The sequence below is a fragment of the Petaurus breviceps genome, unplaced genomic scaffold (assembly GCF_028583685.1).
Source record: "Petaurus breviceps papuanus isolate PSGF00001 unplaced genomic scaffold, PetGlider_PUasm1.0 38, whole genome shotgun sequence".
Classification (NCBI taxonomy): Eukaryota; Metazoa; Chordata; class Mammalia; order Diprotodontia; family Petauridae; genus Petaurus; species Petaurus breviceps.
Genome location: NW_027186304.1, coordinates 105,413,304 through 105,433,171, shown reverse-complemented (window position 1 = coordinate 105,433,171; position 19,868 = coordinate 105,413,304).

Sequence of the window (19,868 nt, the reverse complement as noted above, 5' to 3'; positions counted from 1 at the left end):
TCCTCACAGAAGTACATCTTTTTAGTATATGTTACTACTCTACTTTCCTTTGTTCTACCGGGTTCTTTTGAATAAGGCAAGCCAACTCAGTCATGGGTCTCATCTACCTACTGTCAGTGATATCAGTGAGGTAAAATTTGCTTCCTTGTTACCATATTTCATGTGCTTATTTTTGGATAGTGGAAGCAATGGGCCTTATTACTGATATCTTGCTTGGATGTTGTCTCTTGTGAAATTTTGAGTATCTCTATTTGTTTTATTTCCTATATTGTGGTTACTCTCTTTGATATCTACCTTGATGGAAAATATAAATATATATGTATAAAATATACATATATATATTCCACATGTGTGTATGCATATATATGTGTATATGTATGTATATATACATACATCTCTTATCTATCTGCAGTTTTTTCCTTTCCTTTTACTTTTCAGTTTAAAGACCTTTTGAGGAATCACATTGTGATGGTGGAGTGATTGAAAGCTCAGCAGCCCAAGATTTTCACAACTAATCTAGTAAAGGTGAAAAAATAGCACCAGACTCAGGAATGGATCAAGATATCCAAATAGAAACAATAATAAGCACATTTTGCCAGTAAGCTTAGAGTTGCCAGGGAAGGGGTCAAGGCACAAAAAGACCAGGTCAGGACTACAACTCACCTGAATCCTTCCAGCTCAGGCACCAGGGGTAAGGCAGGGAAACCAAGAGTCAAAGCTATATACCAGTATAGGGAGATGAAAGTTCAGACTAGTCTCTAGCCAAAGATGAGAGACTATAGTTGTATTCCTATAGCTCTGAACAAAGGCTTGGAAGCCCATGGGTCTTATACCAAGAGACAAATGATCAGAGTGTTGGTTCCCTGGAGCAGACTGACGCATGGAGACAGCTCCAGGTACCATGTATTTGCTGAAACCACTCCTGAGGTCCTTGGATAACCACACTCATTACCCAGATGTAATGTGATTTATGTCCGGATCAAAGAATTATTCCCCTCACTCCCACCCCCATTCTTACCAATGACGAGTAGAGAGCCTGACCCTAACACAAAGTCCAAATTCAGGAAGTAAAGCTGGAAAATGAATTAATAGAAGAAAACTCTGAAGATAATGAAATATTATGGAGTTAGGGATGCCCAAATCAGAAACTGAGAAGAAAATAATGCATATCATCTGCAAGCAAAACCTCAAAGAAAATTCTAGTTTCTTCCAATCTCTACTGGAATTCTTGGAGGAAATGGAATATCATGGTTTTACAAGTTGTTCACTTTCCTAATCAATCTTGCTTTTCTGAAGCCCTTTCCTTCAGTAGGAAACAGTGACAAAAACACCATCTGTGCCTCTCATGTCTTCCATTTCTTTCCCACAATTCCGTAATCTTTAACAACACTTTTTGGATTCCTTCTACTGATATCATTGGTGCCAACATGAATTACCAGAAGTACACAGTAGTCATTTGGTTTGAACCTATCCTTGGAGTTTCTCTGTTATGTCTTAGATCCATACCTAAGAGACACAGGAGACTTCTTGGTAATCCTTCAGTAGGGTATCACCAATCACTATAACTTATTGTTCTTCCTTCCACATTTACTCCAGCATCTCTCATCTGAGAACACCTGTGAATTCTCTGCATCATTTCTTGCATGACAAACAGTCCACTTACTCTCCTAAGCATCCAGCTTCCTCCTCCTTGGGATAAGCCTCACATCTGTTTGAATTTTTTAAATAGTATTTTATTTTTTCTTCCAATTACACATAAAGACAATTTTCTTTTTTTTTTAAGCAATTGGGGTTAAGTAACTTGCTCAAGGTTACACAGCCAGGTGTTTCTGGGTGGGTGCTAAGTGTCTGAGCCCAGATTCGATCCCAGGTCATCCCGACTCTGGGGCCAGTGCTCTTACTCACTGTGCTACCTGGCTGCCCCACATAAAGACAGTTATAAACATTTTTTTAATAAGATTTTGAGTTCCATATTTTTTGCCTCCCTCCCTACCTTCTCCTCTCCCCAAAACAGCAAGCAATTTGATATAGGTCATTTGTTTCTTAACTCCATGGGTTCAGTGGTCTTTCTTCCCTTTTTCCTCTGTATTATATTCTTTTACCCTCCAATCTACTTTTTCCACATAAAAACATCACTTTACTATAATTTGCATTACAACTAATACTCATAAAATGCAGTGTTGTACATTGCAAGTCCTAACAGGTAACTTTTTTTTATAACTTTTATTTTTAATAACATTTTATTTTCTCCAGTTACATATAAAGAAACTTTAACATTCATTTTTTAAAAACTTGATTTCTAAATTCTCTCTATGTCCCTCCTCTCCCCCTCCTTAAAATAATAAGCAAGTTGATATTACTCTCCACCTTTTTTTTTTTTTACACTGATTAGAATTCCTCTCTGACTCTTTAGATCCTTTTTATTCTTTGATTTCACTTTGGAGTTCTTCTTCCATTTTTTTTCAGAGGGGAGAATATTTCATTCTACCTAACAACCTGGGGAGTGTACAGGCAACCCTTTATGTTCTTCTCTAACAGGAAAGCCAGTCTGCCCAAATGGCAGTCACAAAGACAAATTTCACACACTCTAGGCAAGTCGCTGAAAAATCCTCCTGTTCTCCATATTTGTTTCAAATGGGTCCTTGACATTCTGGTTTGAAATTTCCCTGGAGAACCACTATATGAAAATTGTCAAGGGAGCTATCACCTCTTCTTTAACTCAATAACACCTTCACGACCACCACCAACTTCCTTTTCCTTCCCTCTTATCTTTTCTTACTTATCTTCCTCCTTGAGTCCTTCTTCTTCACCTCCTCCTCATAGTCTTCTCTCTCTCCTTCCTCATCTCAAGTGTTTCTTTTTTCCTTCTGCTTAAGTCTTTCTCTTCCTCCTTCTCTTATTCCTTCCCTCCCTCATCTTGATTCCTTTGCTTTCAGCTAAGTTCCTTTTTATCTTCAATATTCCTCTTCGTGAGTCTCTTCTCCTTCCTTTCTTATCTCTCTTCTCCAGCTTGATTTCTTTGTCTCCAGCTCACATCCCTCTCTTTAAGCTGGCACCTTGTAGCAGCAAGCACCCCAGCATCTCCAGGGTGGCTACCAACACATGTTCTTAGATCTGCTTTTCTAAAGGAAAGCAACTCAAAATGGGTTAACAAGCTTGCTTTAATGAATCAAACATATATCGTTTACCTAGTTCAGGGGAAAAAGGTCAGCACCACGAACTTCAGAGTATACAGACAGAAGTTACAAGACAGAGAAACAGATCAAGCAGACAGGCTTGCAAACTGTCCAACCACTACATACATCCATACCTAATCACAGTTACCAGAAAGGGAAGCATCAACATCTGGGTTTTCAAAGCCAGGGGTCTCTCAATGGCTGCCCAGAGTCTCATCAGGTCGAATCACACAACACTTCTCAAAGTGAGCCCCAAAGCAAAGTCTCCCATCAGGGCTTATACAGCCTTCTCCTGGCTCAGAGAATGTAACAACCCTTTTGGACCCACTGCCCAATCACAAAGTATCTCCTGAGAAACAAGCCTCCCACCACAGGTTCCAGGTGCACTTAAACCTAGGGGCAGGGAAGATCTTGAAAATTTACATTCCCATTACATACCTTTTCCTCTTTTAATACTAGCCCTTTTCTTCTAATAGTTCTAACCTGTCTCAAGCATTTTTCCTCTTTTCCCCCTTCCATAAACCTGTCTTCTTCATTCTGAGTCTCCTCCTCCTCCATCTCCAACTCTAGCTACAAACATCATGTTTTTATTAACAGTCTAATATATATTGAAGAATTGAAGAAAAAAAAAGTACATAAGTTTTTTTGGACTGACTTGTCACAATGTAGATTCTTATTGAACTTGCTGTTCACTAAGACACCCAGGTCTGTTTCACATAAGTTGCCAAGTCACTTATTGGCCCTAATTATTCTCCCTGGAGCCAGAAGATGGGGGAAAGGGAGGGAAAACCTCATGCTGGCCTCACTCCTTACACCACCCCAATTCATATCTCTATTCCTGATCAACTCCTATATTCTTCTAGAATTTTTGGGTAAGGGTGATGGGGGAGCCAAAAAGGCAAGGAAAATCCCATTGTGTTCTTCCCAGTGGAGCTTCCAGTCCTCCTTTTCACTGGACACCAAGTGGAAGGAAATGAGATAGAAGAAGAGGAAATTTAGAAGGGGAGGGTTAGCAATGTCCTGATGGTACTTGTATGTGATCTTTGTTAACATCTCAATTTGCAACCTTATTGAATGGTTTTATTTTCCCAGTAGAACATTATTATTTACCATGTGCATATGATAGTTTTTTATGCTTGTGACTACTTTCTAAGCACAGGGATATTATCCCATCAAACTTCTTTATTTCCCCAATTCCCTGCACAGGGCTCTGTGCATAGTAGATACTTAACAAATAGCTGTTGAATTTCAAATGTCCATTGGGTACTTTGGTATTCTTGGTACAGTGCTATACTACAGATACATTATGAGTTAAATGGGCTTTTGTGGGTTGACTTGGGAACTTAACTCCTGTGTATAAGATTGTTTTTATTAGGTTCTGAGATACCAACAACCAATTTATAGAGTAACTTTTGGAATATAACCCATTTGTAAATTGTGAGCTGTTAGCATCAAAATCAGGAGCATTTCTTTCTAAGGCACTCATTTAGACTAAAACAAGGAAAAGCAATTTCATTCCCATTGGCTTCCTGGGAATCAACCTCATCACCAAGTAGTCAACCTTAGCAACTGGATAACTTCTTTCCTCCAAGAACAAAAAAGAAAGGTTTAATCTGAATCTCCCAAGACAGCACAGAGGGAATTCATTCCCCCATAATTCATGGAGTATATATTGGAACTTACTTTATTCTATTTGCCATAGCAAATACCTCAACAGAGGTTTTTCTAAAAACCATGTTTTTTATCCCTGAGTTCCTACCTTTATGGCTGCAAGGACAGCCCTGCCCTAAAAGAGACAGATAGAAATAAAATGCCTGAAAGATATGTTCCCACACCTCCCAGGCTCATCACAGTTGTGTTCATGGGCATCCATTTTATGTTCCACCTTGTCAGAGTAGAATTGGGTAACCGACTCCCTGTGTACAAAATGTCACTAAAATGTGTGGCGTTTCTAAGTCTCTTGAGTTGTTTTTGAATGTTTGGAAAGCAGCTTAGCCCAATATACTGTGCACACACATATGCCCTCCACTAATGTCTCCTCTGGTATGCCTCTTCGGTATTAGAGGTGACCCTGGATTCTTGAAGTCTGTGTCAGTCAAGCTGACGTTTAAGGTTTTTTTGTTTGTTTGTTTGTTTTGCTTTTCATAGGTAGGGGTAATTGGGGTTAAGTGACTTGCCCAAGGTCACACGGCTAGTAAGTGTTGAGTGTCTGAGGTCAGATTTGAACTCAAGTCCTCCTGACAACAGGGCCGGTGCTCTATTCACTGCACCACCTAGCTGTCCCACATTTAAGCACTCCACAAATATTATATTATTTGATCCTCAAAATGACAAAAGCTGCTACGATTACCTCTATTTCATAGATGAGAAAGAAGAAGCTAAGAGAGGCTAAATCAGTCATTATCTAGTCGGTAAGCATTTATTAATCATCCACTAGTTGCTAGGCACTGGATTAAATGTTGGGATTACAAAGAAAAGCAAAAAAAAAAAAATTCCTGCTCTCAAGCTGCTCGTAGTCTAATCAGGTTAAGTGACTTGCTCAGGGTCACCCAGACAGTAAATGTCTGAAGTGGGATTCAAGCCCAGATCTTCCTGGTTCCCACCTCTGCTACTTACTAACTGTGTGACCTTAGACAAGTCACTCAATTTTTTTCAAGTAACTTAACTTCTGACTCTTGGTTTTTCTTCATCCATAAATTGAAGAGATTGTATTCAATGACTCCTTATGTTCCTTCCTGCTCTCAGTCTATTATCCTATGATGTAAGTCCAAGATACTGTCCTCTATGCCATGCTATCTCTAAGAAAACCTCTGAGGCCAGAAAACTTACAGGTATAATCAGCTCAGTGACAGCTTATCTGTGCTTTGTCTTCTAAAGACCATACTTAACTTGGAGAAGGTTGCCACAAGGAGGCTGGCCACCCGGCTCTGGCCATGGCAACTCATGAAGACTGTTTACTAAGATGTGGAGGGGTAATGGTCTTTTTTTTTTTTAAGCAATTGGGGTTAAGTAACTTGCTCAAGGTTACATGGCCAGGTGTTTCTGGGTGGGTGCTAAGTGTCTGAGCACAGGATTCGATCTCCAGGTCATCCCGACACTGGAGCCGGTGCTCTTACTTGCTAGCTGGCCGCCCCGGGGTAATAGTCTTAAAGGTAACAACATTTATATAATGATTTAAGGTTTGCAAAGCACTTGGAGAAGAGCACAGTCCTCATCGACAGATTGAGTGACCACAGTGATGTAAACATAAGTCTTTAGTTGTACTGAAATAGTCCTGTGTAAACATATTTTTTACCCATATGTATGTATGTATGCAAATGTGTATGTATGTGCATTCCACCTCAGCTGGCCACTTTTAAATTTTCATTTCATCTACATTTTGTAACCACTTGTGTGTCATGAATTCTGCAAAATATTGGCTTTTAGAAATACACTAGTGTCCCATCATTCTAGAATTCTTAACAACTTTTAAAATATGTACAGTAAGCCCTTTTTATTTTTACCACTCCTAAAAGTAGAAAGCTGGATTGTTCCTTGACTAACAAACAAATGCACAACTATCTTCTGGTCTGGTTTGCAAATCCAAGTCTCTGACCTAGAGCTGACACAGTTTCAAGTGTACAACATCTCTAAATTGACACCTCAAAAGCTTCTGGTTGAACTCAGCTCCTATTCTTTTTTTTTTAAGCAATTGGGGTTAAGTAACTTGCTCAAGGTTACACGGCCAGGTGTTTCTGGGTGGGTGCTAAGTGTCTGAGCCCCGATTTGAGACCCAGGTCATCCTGACACTGGGGCCGGTGCTCTTACTCGCTGTGCTACCTGGCTGCCCCCAGTTCCTATTCTTAAGGTTGCATTCTCAAATGTTGACAAAACAGATCTTTCAGCCATCTCCTTTCCAAGACAAGCTTTATTACCATATTACTTTATTACCAATCAAATTACTAATCAAATAATAATAAATAATAATCAAATAGTATATATTATTAGAGAAAGGGAAGAAACGACTTCTTCCTCTGCCTCTAAAGTCACTTGTACCTAATCCCTGTAAATTCTGTCATAAGAGATTTGTTCTTCTGGATCAATAGATTTTCCTTTGTTAAAAAGCAAATGTCACTGGGAAAGGCAACACGTTAAGACTGCTACTGGTCACTTGCACATTTATTTATAGTGGTCTATGTTATTCTTTCCAACACGAGAGATAGATTCGAGAAAATTTTGATGGGGAAAAGGGTATTAAGACCACGAGGACATGGGAAAGAAGGGAGCTCAAAGAGAAAGAAAAGAAAAATCTCACAATTGAGGATGAACCCACTTTATTCATTCAACAAATATTCACCGAATATCTACTATGTGCTGGGTACTATATTAGATAGAGAGGAGAAAGGAGAGATACAAATATGACTGAGATATGGTCCCTGCCCTAATGGAACTTAAATCCTGGTAGAGGAAATAAGATAAGCCTAAGTATGTTTGGAGAGTCTCATCACCAGAAGGTGGGCTACCAAGTGAACATGTAAGATAAAATAAAATGTGAAAATACAATAAATAAATAAAAAGAGAAAAAAAATTATGGTAGCTCAAAGGAGGAATCACTCCTCTGGGTGAAGAGACCTGAAAGGAATTAATATTCATATCATTCATTTTTTGATGTTTATCTACCATCTCTTTAATAACGTGTTTTAGAATTTTACTGTGAATGTGAGTCTTGCTCACTGGCTTGTAGTTTGCATACTCTGTTTTGTCACTAATGGATATACTATAGACTACTTGGACAGAAGGAGGGAATAGATAAATTCAGGAAGCAAGATCACAAGCAAGTCACACAGGAGTGATACATTGTAGTAGTGATGGGAGGCCTATCCAGACATCTGTTGGAGATTGCACTCTTCTAAAAGCAGAACATCTACTAACTTCTTATCTTGCTTTAATGACAATGTTATCCTTCAAAATGTGGAGGAAGGAGAAATTCTATTCCAGATCTTCTATTCACTAATAAGAAGGAACTGATAACTGGGGTGAAAATGAGATATTGAGGGCAAGTGACTACTTGATCTTAGGGTTTGTTAATAAAGGAGAAGAAATCGGGCTTACTGGGATGTGGACTCCAGATTTTTATGAGGGCAAATATCGAAGTTTTCAGAAGGATATATAAGATCATATTGACTAAAATTTTATAGATGAAGAGGAATTGGAAACTCTCAAGAATACAGCTCTGAAAAACACAAAAAAGCAACAATTCTGATAAGGAGGAAATGTGGGAGTTCTCTAACAAGATCAGTATGGACTCATAAAGAACTCACCAATCAACTTGATTTTAAAAGGACATGAACATGTAGAATTTATGATACACTTAAAAGGAAAAGCAATTCAAGGTTTCATATGTAATCCTCTTTTTATGTTCTACTAAGTCAATTGAAATGCTCATTTTATTTGGGGTTTAAGTTCAGTATAATTTTTTTTTAAGACAGAAGATGGAAGCAAGTGTGGGTAACATAGGATGAATACAAAAATGTGGCAGGCAGAATTCTGTAAGAAAGGCGTCAAGGGTGCCACAGCACAGAATGAGCTGAATTCAGCAAACTTCCAGTAAGGATTGCAAAGGACAACAAAATGGGATTTTAAAGCTATATTGGGAAAGAAAGGATCCAAGAGGGGACACAACTGCTATTTGGAATGGATGGGATGATGATGATGGAAATAGATGCTGCTTAATTTTTGTTTTGTTTCCACTTTTTCTGTCAAGGAGAAACAGTTTAGACTGGAAAGGACGGGAACCAAAATAACAAATAGGGAGCTGATAATGGGCATAAAAGAAAATAGCAAGAAGACACCTATCAGATGGTGAGAAATAGTAGTCACATGACCCAGACAAACTACATCCTCGGGTCCTGAAAGAATTGGCAGATGGGAAAAGATCATGCAGAATATGTGAAATATTGCAAGACTGGAGGACAACTTTTAAAAGAAAAAGGAAAAACTGAGGGGAAGAGAAGAGAATCTGCGAACTATAGTCCAGTGCACTTGACTTCAGTTCCTGGCAATATTCTAGAAGATCATTAAAGAGATAATAGGTGAACCTCTAGAATGAATGGATGAATGTCACAGTTAGTAGGCACTTAATACATGTTTATGGACTGAATGAAAAGTATTTATTATGTGCTGGCTCTGAGGATAAACATTTTTAAATGCCCTCAATGAGTTCACATTCTAATAGTGGGGCACAACCCATAGAGGGGAGTAGTGGCCAGGGAGGAGCATTTTTGTTGGGAAAGTTCCAGAGGTGGTGAATGGAACCACATGAGAAGAGACTGACACACCCTTTCCAACAGCAATGGCAGTATTGATTTCCTTCTGGTTTCAGAACTGGCAGGCCGTGCTGAGGGAGCCAAAAAGTACCAGTTGGCCAGGGATAGCTGGGGAGGAGAGTAAAGCCTACCTAGAGCCAGACTAGTTAGAGTGGATCATGTGAGGCAGGCAGTCACCAATCAGAACAGAGGGACACCTGGGTGGGAGTTCTGGCGCTACAAAGGGTTGAATCCCCCAGGGTGTAGTCTCTGGTCTCAGTAGAAAGGTGGTTGGCAAGGAGAATGCCAGAAAGTAAAGTTTGTGAGAAAAGGAAGCAATAACTATAAAAAGGCATTAAAACTTGAGCAACAGCAGGTCATGCTAGGATAACCTTATTTCCTTTTCTTTTTTTTTTTTTTTTGATAGTATCACTGAGCCAGGAAGATATGGGAAATGTTAAAACTTACCTAGATTTTAGCAAATCAATTGATAAAGTTTATCATGCTATTCTTGCGGGAAAAAAATGGACACATATAGACTAGAAAGGAGTATAATTAGATGGTTTCAGAACTGGTCAGTTGTCCACAATAAAAGAACGTTCCAGTGTCACATTTGAAGAAGGACTCCAAAGGAGTAGCCCAGAACTGGTGCTTCATCTTGTGCTGTTTAATTTTTTTTATTAGTGAATTAGATAAAGGTATAAATGACATGCATAGCAAATTTGCAGATGACTTAAGGTTGGGAGGTTAACATATTGGATGACAGAATCAGGATCCAAAACAGTCTTGACAGGCGAGAACATTGGGCTGAATCTAATAAGATAGATTTGAATAGGGATCAGCAGAGTCTTAGATTTAGGTGCAGAAAATCAATTTCACAAGTACAAGGTGGGGAAGCCATAGTTACATAACAGTTTACCCAAAAAATATATCCCAGGGCTTTATTGGATGGCAAGTTCAATAAGGGTCAGCAGCCACCCTCCTGCTGTTCTTCACACCTGAAACTCCACCTCTCATCTCTATGTCTTTGTATTAGACTGTCCTTCATTCTGGTAATAAGTTGTCTCCTCAGCTCAGCTTCTTAGAATCAAACCTCAGATCAAGGACCTCTATGGGCAGCCTTTCCAGATCTCCCTAGAGGTTATTGCCACCTCCCCACACATAAATTACTAGGCTGTGCTGGAGCCAGTTCAAACCAGCTCATGGGAGTTGGTTGTTAAATTTTTACTGTGAGCATTTATACCCCAGAAATTGGCAAATGCTACAGTTCAGGACTTGAGACAGACAGAGACAGAGACAGAGAATGTGTGTGGGTATATTACCCTTGATAGGAAGTCAGCCCCTTAAAGGCAGAATCTGTTTCATTTTTTCTGTCCATAGCACCTGGCACATAATAGGTGATTACTAACCACTGTGATATAGTGACCAAAAACCACTAAAGCAATAATGGGCTATGTTAAGAGAAACACAGCTTCCAGGAAGAAGGTGATGATGTATCTTGATGTAGTCAGATCACATCTGGAGAACTGTGTTCTCTTCTTGATGCCACATTTTGGGAATGGCATTCATAAACTGGAATATGCAAAGAAGAGTGAACATAATGATAAAAAAATAAAAATGGTAAAAAAAAAAAATGGGAGGGGCAGTCAGGTGGCACAGTGGATAGAGTGCTAGCCCTGGAGTCAGAAGGATCTGAGTTCAAATACAGCCTCAGACACTCGCTGTATGACCCTGGGCAAGTCACTTAACTGCCATTGCCTCCAAAACAAAAAATTAAATCCATGTCAGGAACTAGGAATATTCAGCCTGGACTAATAGAGAACCAGGGGGCATGGTAGTTATCAACAAGTATTTGAAGAACTGTCATATAAGAGAGGGATTAGAATTATTCTGTTTTGCCATGGAGGACAGAACTATGAGCAATGGGTAGAAGTTACAGAGAGACAGACTAAATCATCAGGAAAAGCTACAGAACAGGAAGAGATGTCCAAAAGCAGAATGATTGACCTTGAGAGGTAGTAGGTTCACCCTCACTAGAAGGAAGGACAGTTGGACAGAGCTCTGGGCCTGGAGTCAAGAAGACCTGAGCTCATATCAGGCCTTAGACACTTACTAGCTGTGTGACCCTGGCAAGTCACTTAACTCTGTTTATCTCAGTTTCCTCATCTGTAAAATGAGCTGGAGAAGAAAATGGCAGATCACTCCAGTATCTTTGCCAAGAAACCACCCTAAATGCAGTCACAAAGAGTCAGACAAGACTGAAAGGACTGAATAACAGCAACAACTTCAAGCAAACACCAAATGACCACATACTGAGTGTGCTAAAGTAGGGATTCTTTTTACTGTATAAGCTGGATAAGACAGACACTGAGGCTCTTCCCAACTATGAATTTTTATGATTCTCTGAAAAGTAGGTTGGGGTCAAATCTTAGAGGACCTTGAAATAAGATGGAGGAGTTTCTTTCTTTTTCTTTTTTTTTTCTTTTCCCAAGAAGTCAATGTAACCACTGAAGGATTTTTAGCCTGATTAAGACTATGCCTTAGGAAAATTAACCTAGAAGCTTTGATGGATTAGAGTTGGGGGAGATGTAAAATGAGGAGATGTGTTGGGAGGCTATTAAATAGTCCAGAGGATAAACCCTGAGGCTATGAACCTGGGGGTGTCGATCATAAGAATGGGAAGGAGGGGGTGGGTATACAAGACACTATGGAGAGAAACTGATTGGATATGAAGATGAAGTCAACATGGACCGTGGTGTTCAAAGATAATAGAAATAGGGAAGTGAGAAGGAGCGGGGCTTTTTTTGGGGGGGATAAGTAGGTTGGTTTTGATCTTGTTGAATTTGAAGTGCTAAAATTTTTTTGCATTAGGATAGCTAGTATTTTGTAGGGCTTATTGAGGTGCCAAAAAGACTTTGCATTGGTATAGCTAGTATTAATACAGTGCTTAAAGGTTTGCAAAGCACTTTCCATGTTTTCTTATTTTCTCTTGTTTCCTCGTGAGGTAGATGACTATCATTGTACGCATTTTACTGATAAGGAAACAGGTTCACAGAGGGTAAGTGACCTCCCCACTATTAAGTGCCTAAGGCAGGATTTCCCAGTCCTCGTGACTAATTTAGTGTTCTGGACATTGCTCTATCTTGCTTCACTAAAAGAAAGTGAAAACTGCCCTTCCTATGTTAGGGAACCAAGCACTAGGTCAGGAAGATCTCATCTTAATTAAAGCTTCTAATTGAGACTGATTAGTCAGGGACCACCATTTACCTAGCCAGCTACTGTTCCAGCCCCCAGTCAAACCAAGCAAGGAAGGCTCCTTCATTCTAGGTTCTCTTGCTTCTCTAGAACTCCCTTGGGATGATTCAAGTTGCATTGCAGTAAGAATTCACCTTCCAGCTCCATATCTCTTTCCTGAGACTTTAATTCAACTCGGCCACAACCCTGACTTGACTTTGAAATCGTATCCTGAGACTGGAAATGAGGAGCCATTTCCTTCAAATTGATAGTCTGTTCTTCCTGATGAAATCATTTGCCTTTGCTGAGACTTCTACTCGACTCTGCTATAACCCTGACTTGACTTTGAAATCTTATATGGGGGCTGGAAGTGTGGAACTATGCCCCCAAATTGATAGTCTGCTGTTCCTGTTAAAATTTGTACTCTGGAACTCTCAGGGTGAGGCTTGACATAAGAAGAAACCCAATTATAGGCAGCAATAATCTCCTTTCATTTTTAAAAGGAAATTTCCCCAAATGGGTTCATTTGTATTTAGAAGTTGGTTCTTGTGTAGTGCATGATTTATGTGCCCATTAAGTGATTCAGCTGCAAAAAATAGACGCCCCAACTGGCACCTTCACCTCTGAGATTCTGCATTTCTATAAAGTACTTTTTTGCTCCTTCAACAGTACTTTCTCAGGAAAGAGCAGATTGTGTAAACTTTCCCCATCCTGCCTCCCTCCTCCTCAGCCAGTTGTGCTATTATATCTTCTGTATTGCAACATCATTTGCCTGAAGTAATGGTTTAGAATATCTAGATTCTTTGTAACCAGGGGTTCAGATCCCAGGAATGCTGACTCAGAAAGTAACTGAAGTTGAAAATGATAAAGGGATTCCATTTAAAGGAAGGCGAAAGAAGAAAGGAAAGGGCTTGGGACATATTATAGAAACTCAAGACATTTACAGGCGAAGTATCTTTGATATCTGTTCAAGTATCTATGAAATATGAGATAAGGCATTCAATGCTTCATGATGGTAGGGGGTGATTGACTCTGGGTTTTCCAAAACTCCGTCAGTAAAGAACAAGCTTTGGCAAGTCCTCCCAAGCTTGAAAAACCTCACATATGGGTCCTGGTGACAGATTGTGTGTTTATAATTGGAGAGCCAGCCTAGCTAAATTTGGAAAGGCTCATCACAAAAAGGCTGGCTTGTTGTTATTCCTTTGTTTCAGTCGTGTATGACTCCTTGTGACCTCATTTGGGGTTTTCTTAGCAAAGATAGTGGAGTGGTTTGCCATTTCCTTCTCCAGCTCATTTGACAGATGAAGAAACTGAGAAACAGGGTTAAATGACTTACCCAGGGTCATACAGCTAATAAGTGTCTGATGTCTTTCTGACTCTAGGCCCAATACTCTATCCATTTCACTACGTAGCTGCCCCTAAAAGTCTGGCTACCAAGTGATTAAATATTTAATAAGAGAAACTCACTATTTTCTCCACCAAGATGGAGAGGGACTGTGGTCTGTGAAGGCAGAGAAAATTATTTAGGCAAATAAAAACCATGAGTCCTTGAAGCATTAAAATAAAGGAATATAGGATAAGCTTGGCCACCACATATGAAATACGGATTCATTATTTGTGTCTCTGTCACTTCTAGAGACTGACTGCTCCTCATCCCAACTTGTGGGATGATTACTACTGGACCATAAGATTCCAGAGATTTCTGTCTCCTGACTTTACTGGTTTCCTTCAAGATAACTCAAATCACTTCCACAAGAAGCATCTCCTGATCTCCCTTAACCTTAGTGCCCTCCCTCTGCTGCTTATCTCTAGTGTATACAGCATATAGCTGGTTTGTATATAGTTGCATGCATGCTGACTTTACCACTATGTGGAGAGCTCCTTGAAAACTGGGGTTGTTTTTGTACTTTTTTTTTTTGCAGATGGGAGGTAATCCCCAGGGTTTAGCACTGAGCCTGGCCCATCATAAACACTTAACAAATACTTGTTGACTGACTGACTGACCTGTAGGTAAGGACAAACTCTCTATTATTCATCTTTTCAACCCCCAAGGCACCTAGCCTAGTGCTGTGGACATAAATGTTTGTCAAATGAATATTGAATGAAGACATGCAAGAAAAAAATGTGAAAAATGTGAAAAAAAAAAGGGCTGGGAAAATATGTAGAGATTATAGTAAGTGCGGAATAATGTTCTTTTAAAACAATAAATTGGAAAAATGTTTGGGGGTTGTCCAAGAGGAGACCAAGCAATCACATATTCCCTTTTGACTTCTATCTAAAAAAATCAAGTTGCTTGAAACAAAGGCCTCATAGAATTAACTGAAGATGTTCTGCCCCCTTCATATTCGCATGGCCACTGGTAACAACAGAAATGTAGAGCAAGGGCAGTTTTCCCTAATTTACCCATCTTCCATTGCTTGATTAAAGTTAATTATTCCACTCTCCCCTCTCTCTTTCTCCCCTCCTCTCTCACTTCCACTCAATGGGCATGTATTTAATGCCTGCTATGTGCTAGTCACTGTGGGGGGACATAAAAATGAGCAAGACAGTGTGTGTCCTTCAGAAGCTGATGGTTAAGGAGAGGATGGAGGATGCTACACAAGCAGCTCTGGTATGAGGTAGGCCAGAGTGCCATTAAAGAGAGTTACTGAGGACAGGGAGAGCGAGAGACAGAGACAGAGACAGAGACAGACACAGCGAGGAGAAACAGAGAGAACTCATATATGGTTATGGGGAATCAAGAAAAGCTTCTAAAAGGAGGTAACAGGTCAGTAGGACATTTAAAAAGAGCTAGATTTGACAGGCAGAGATAGTGAGAAAATAAGAAATGCCAGATGGAGAGGATGGCATGAATCAAAGGCAGCAAGGCATGGGGCCTTTTCAGACAAAGAGGGCAGTCTAACTTGACAGGAACTCACAGTGGTATATATAGGGGCATAGTGGGAGATAAAGAGGACATGGTGGATGGCTGCCCAAGGAGTTAAAATTTTACTGGTAGGCAATAGGAGTCATTGAAGGCTTTTTAGACATGGATTGACATGATCAGAGCAATCCATTACAAAGATTTATCTGATGGCAGTATGTAAAATGAATTGAAAATGAAGAAACACTAGAGGTTAGAGACCAGTTAGGAAATATAACAAGGGCATTTTGAACTATGGTAGTGGTTTTGAGGATTGAGATGATTTGCTTTGCTTATTATATATTTTTATATTAAACCTTTATATATTTATATCTATATGTTTATATTTATTTTACATATTTTTATTATTGTATTTTAGCTTTTTTACATCACTATAATTTCCCCTGGTATCCCTTCCCTTGTCAGGGAACCATTTCATATAACAAGTAATATTTGTTAAAGATAGAAAAAGGGAAGGAAGAGGAAAAAAAATCAGCTTAACTGATTAATGCATTGAAAAAGTCTGAAAATGCTTGCAATGTATAATACTTGAAGGCCACTCATCTCTGCAAAGGGGTAGGGTGGGGATGTTTTGTTTCTTATATCTTTTGTCTAAAGTCATGTTTGGTCTTTAAAATTTTGCAGCTTTCACTTTTGATTTTGTGCTTGTATATGGTTGTTCTTTCCATTTACATTGTTGTGATCATTGCATATATTGTTGCCTTGACTCTACTTACTTTGATCTGCATCAATTCACACAGATTTTTCCATACTTTTTTGTAATCATCACATTCATCATATCTTATGGCTCTGTAATATTCCATTACATTCATGTACCGTAATTTTTTTAACCATTCCCCAACCGAAGGACATTTACTTTATTTTCAATTCTTTGTTATCACAAAAAGTGTTGTTATAAATATTTGGTGTGTATCTTTCTTATCAATAACCCCCTTGGGTTTTAAGTCTTGTAATGGAATCTCACAGTCAAAGAATATGAACATTTTAGTCACTTTTTTTCATAATTCCAAACTGTTTCCAAAAATGATTTGCAGTTCCACCAACAATACACGAGTGTGCCAATTTTTTCACAGCCCTTCCAACATTGATATTCCCAGTCTGTGTCTGCCAATTTTTAGGGTGTGACATTTTATTTTGATTTGCATTTCTATTATTATTATATTATTAGCATTATTTTACATGGTTGTTAATAGATTGTAATTCTTTTGAGAACTTTTTGTTCATATCTATTGACACATAATTTTCTATTAAAAATTCTCATCATCCCACAAGTACCTTTTCCACATTCCACATATAGTTTATATTCTACAGTGACCACAAAGAAATAATCATTTCTTCCAAGAAAAAATGTCTCCCCTTTGACTAATATATAATAGCCCTTCATATTCAGAGATGATGCTATTGATGGATGATGATTGCTATCCTAATACATGACAATGACCAGGAAAAATTATTTCTAAAGTGAACTCACATAAACTATGTCCTTTGGTTATAAAAGTGTCTATATGAAATGCCCTCCATATAAAGGAAAAGGGAAAAATCAATGTGACAGAAGTTAGTACTTGACCAAATCACTTAACCTGTAACTGCTCAATTTCCTTGTCTGAAAAATAAAGAAGTGGAGGGGGGGAAGGGAACAAGTATTTATTAAATGACTACTCTGTGCCAAGCATTGTGCTACATGCTTTATATTTGATCTTCACAACAACACTGGAAGATAAGTGCTAATATTAGGGCCATTTAACAAATGAAGAAACTGAGGCAAACAGAGGTTAAGTTGCCCAAACTCACATCTTCCTGACTCTGGGACTAGATGATCTTTAAGATTCCTTCCAGTCATAAGATCTTACTCACAAAAATAAAAAGCAGAGTGTATGTTTCCTAATTTACTCCCTTTCCCCCCACTGTTTTATTCAAGTCTTGACTTTCCATTTTCCTGACTTTGTTTTTTTCTTCTTGCTCTTTCCCTTTGATTTTATCCAAAAAAAATATTTAGTGAGCCTTTATTGTCTACAAGATTCTGAGAAAGGTACTTAGCAAATGTTAGTGGTGACAAATCATTATTTCCTGTTTCCTATTCTTTCTTATTCTTTCTTTCCCCTTCTCCCCCCCCCCCCCCCCCAACCCCCCCTCTTATCCCCCTGTAGTATATAGAGGGGTATAGTGAGAGATGAGGAGAACATGGAACATGAAGTGTAGTCTTTACTGGTGCAGCCCCTTCATGATGATGCTGTCAGAGGTAGAGTGGAGAATGGAGGACCCAAAGAGGGTCACTTCTGGGAGAGGCAGATAACTCCCTTCTACAACACAGCTGAGGGAAGGTTGGTGAAAAGGGAAACATTTGTGTATTGGGGAAGAAAATTGGGGGTAATCGTGAGCTTTCAATCTTTGTCAGCCTTTAGATTTCTGTGGGGAAAAGGTGTCTTGGGAAATACATTTCAACCTTCTTCCACTCCTTCCCCACCCATAGTAAATGTAAGAGCATAATGGGTGAGGTGCAAGCATGTGAAATTTAGACCCATGATAATGATTTTTTCAATTGTATGATTTATACATACATAAATATATTTTACAAGTCATTTATGCTATTGAAAAGAACCCTTTAAAAATTGCTTTTAAATACTAGCGATTGTAGAAAGGCACGATGGTATACTGGGAAGAGTGCTGGCAGAGGACCTGGGTTCAAATTCTGAATCTGCTACTGTAATGGGAATGTAAATTTTAAAGATCTTCCCTGCCCCTAGGCTAAAGGAGCCTGGGGTGGGAGGCTTGTTTTTCAGTAGATACTTCTTGACTGTGGGTCAATAAGGTTGTTACATTCTCTGAGCCAGGAGAAGGCTATATAAGCCCTGATGTGAGGCTTTGTTTTGGGGCTCACTTTGAGAAGTGTTCTGTTATTTGATGTGGATTCTGGAAAGCTGGAGGGCCCCCCCCTCCCCCGGCTTTGAAAAACCCAGATGTTGATTGGGTATGGATGTAATGGTTGGACAGTTTGGAAATCTGTCTACTTGATCTGTTTTTGTCTTGATAATTCTATCTGTGTATTCTGAAGTTCAGGGTCCTGACCTTTTCCCCCCTCAACTAGGTGAATGATACATATCTGACTGATTAAAGTAAGCTTGTTAACCCATTTTGAGTTGCTTTCCTTTAACAAAGCAGATCCAAGAACCTGTGTTGGCAGCAAACCCTGAGGAGGCTTGGGGTGCTTGCTGCTACAGCTACTTACTACCAGTGTGACCTTTGAATAAGTCACTTAACTTTCAATTCCTTCTGTAAAATGAGGAGGTTGAATTAAATGATTTCTAAGGTTTCATCTAGTTCTAAATCTATGGTCAAATTGGATGTGTTGGGGTACTTGACAACCATACTCTGTGAAGTCAACCCTCTGTGATTTAATTGGTTTGGGAACTCCCTGCTCTAACACATATGTCGATAACTTAGTGGGTAAGAGGGTTGCCTGAAGCTCAGAAAGACTGACTCAACCATGGTCATAGAATCATCTGGAGTTGGAAGGGGATGTAGAGGCCAATTAGCTCAAATGCTTATCTTATTGAAGAAACTGAGGTCCAAAGAGTTTGTTAAAGGCCTTGCTTGAGATCATCCAGATATTAAGTGAGAGAGCCAGGATCTGACTGATTCCAAAGATCAGGCCTTTTTCTTAGCACTTCCCTGACACTTCCCTCGTGGCCTGGTTCATTGATGTTCACTTTAATGTCAATTATTAGGTACCTCTCTTTGTGTGTTCATGCTATGGTGTTTACTCCTAAGTTCCTGTATAACAATACCAGCACATTATTCTGATTGTCTTCAGACTTTCCTGGTTTATGTTCCCTACTCCAGTGGTCAGAGGTGGGATCCTAGGTCTTCCTGGCTGAAGATTTCTGCCACACTTTATCTGCTGACTAAGCCAATGACTTTCTGAAAAGTTTGTAACTCAGTTAATGTTTTCTCTTATTGGCCTTTCTTTCCTGTATCAAATGTCTAGTTTGCAAGGTCCTATCTACTACCCAAACTTCTGACACTTTTCTCTGCATTCCTCTTTTATGTTAAGCTAACATAATTACCCCATAAAAGCCTTGCTTCATATTGGTCAAGGAGAGGGATAGGGACTAGGCTGGTGATTTCACTGATTTATGGAACTCCCATATATGTCTTATTTCCTCTATCAGTGCAGGTCAGCACCTCTCTCTCTCTCTCTCTCTCTCTCTCTCTCTCTCTCTCTCTCTCTCTCTCTCTCTCTCTCTCTCTGTT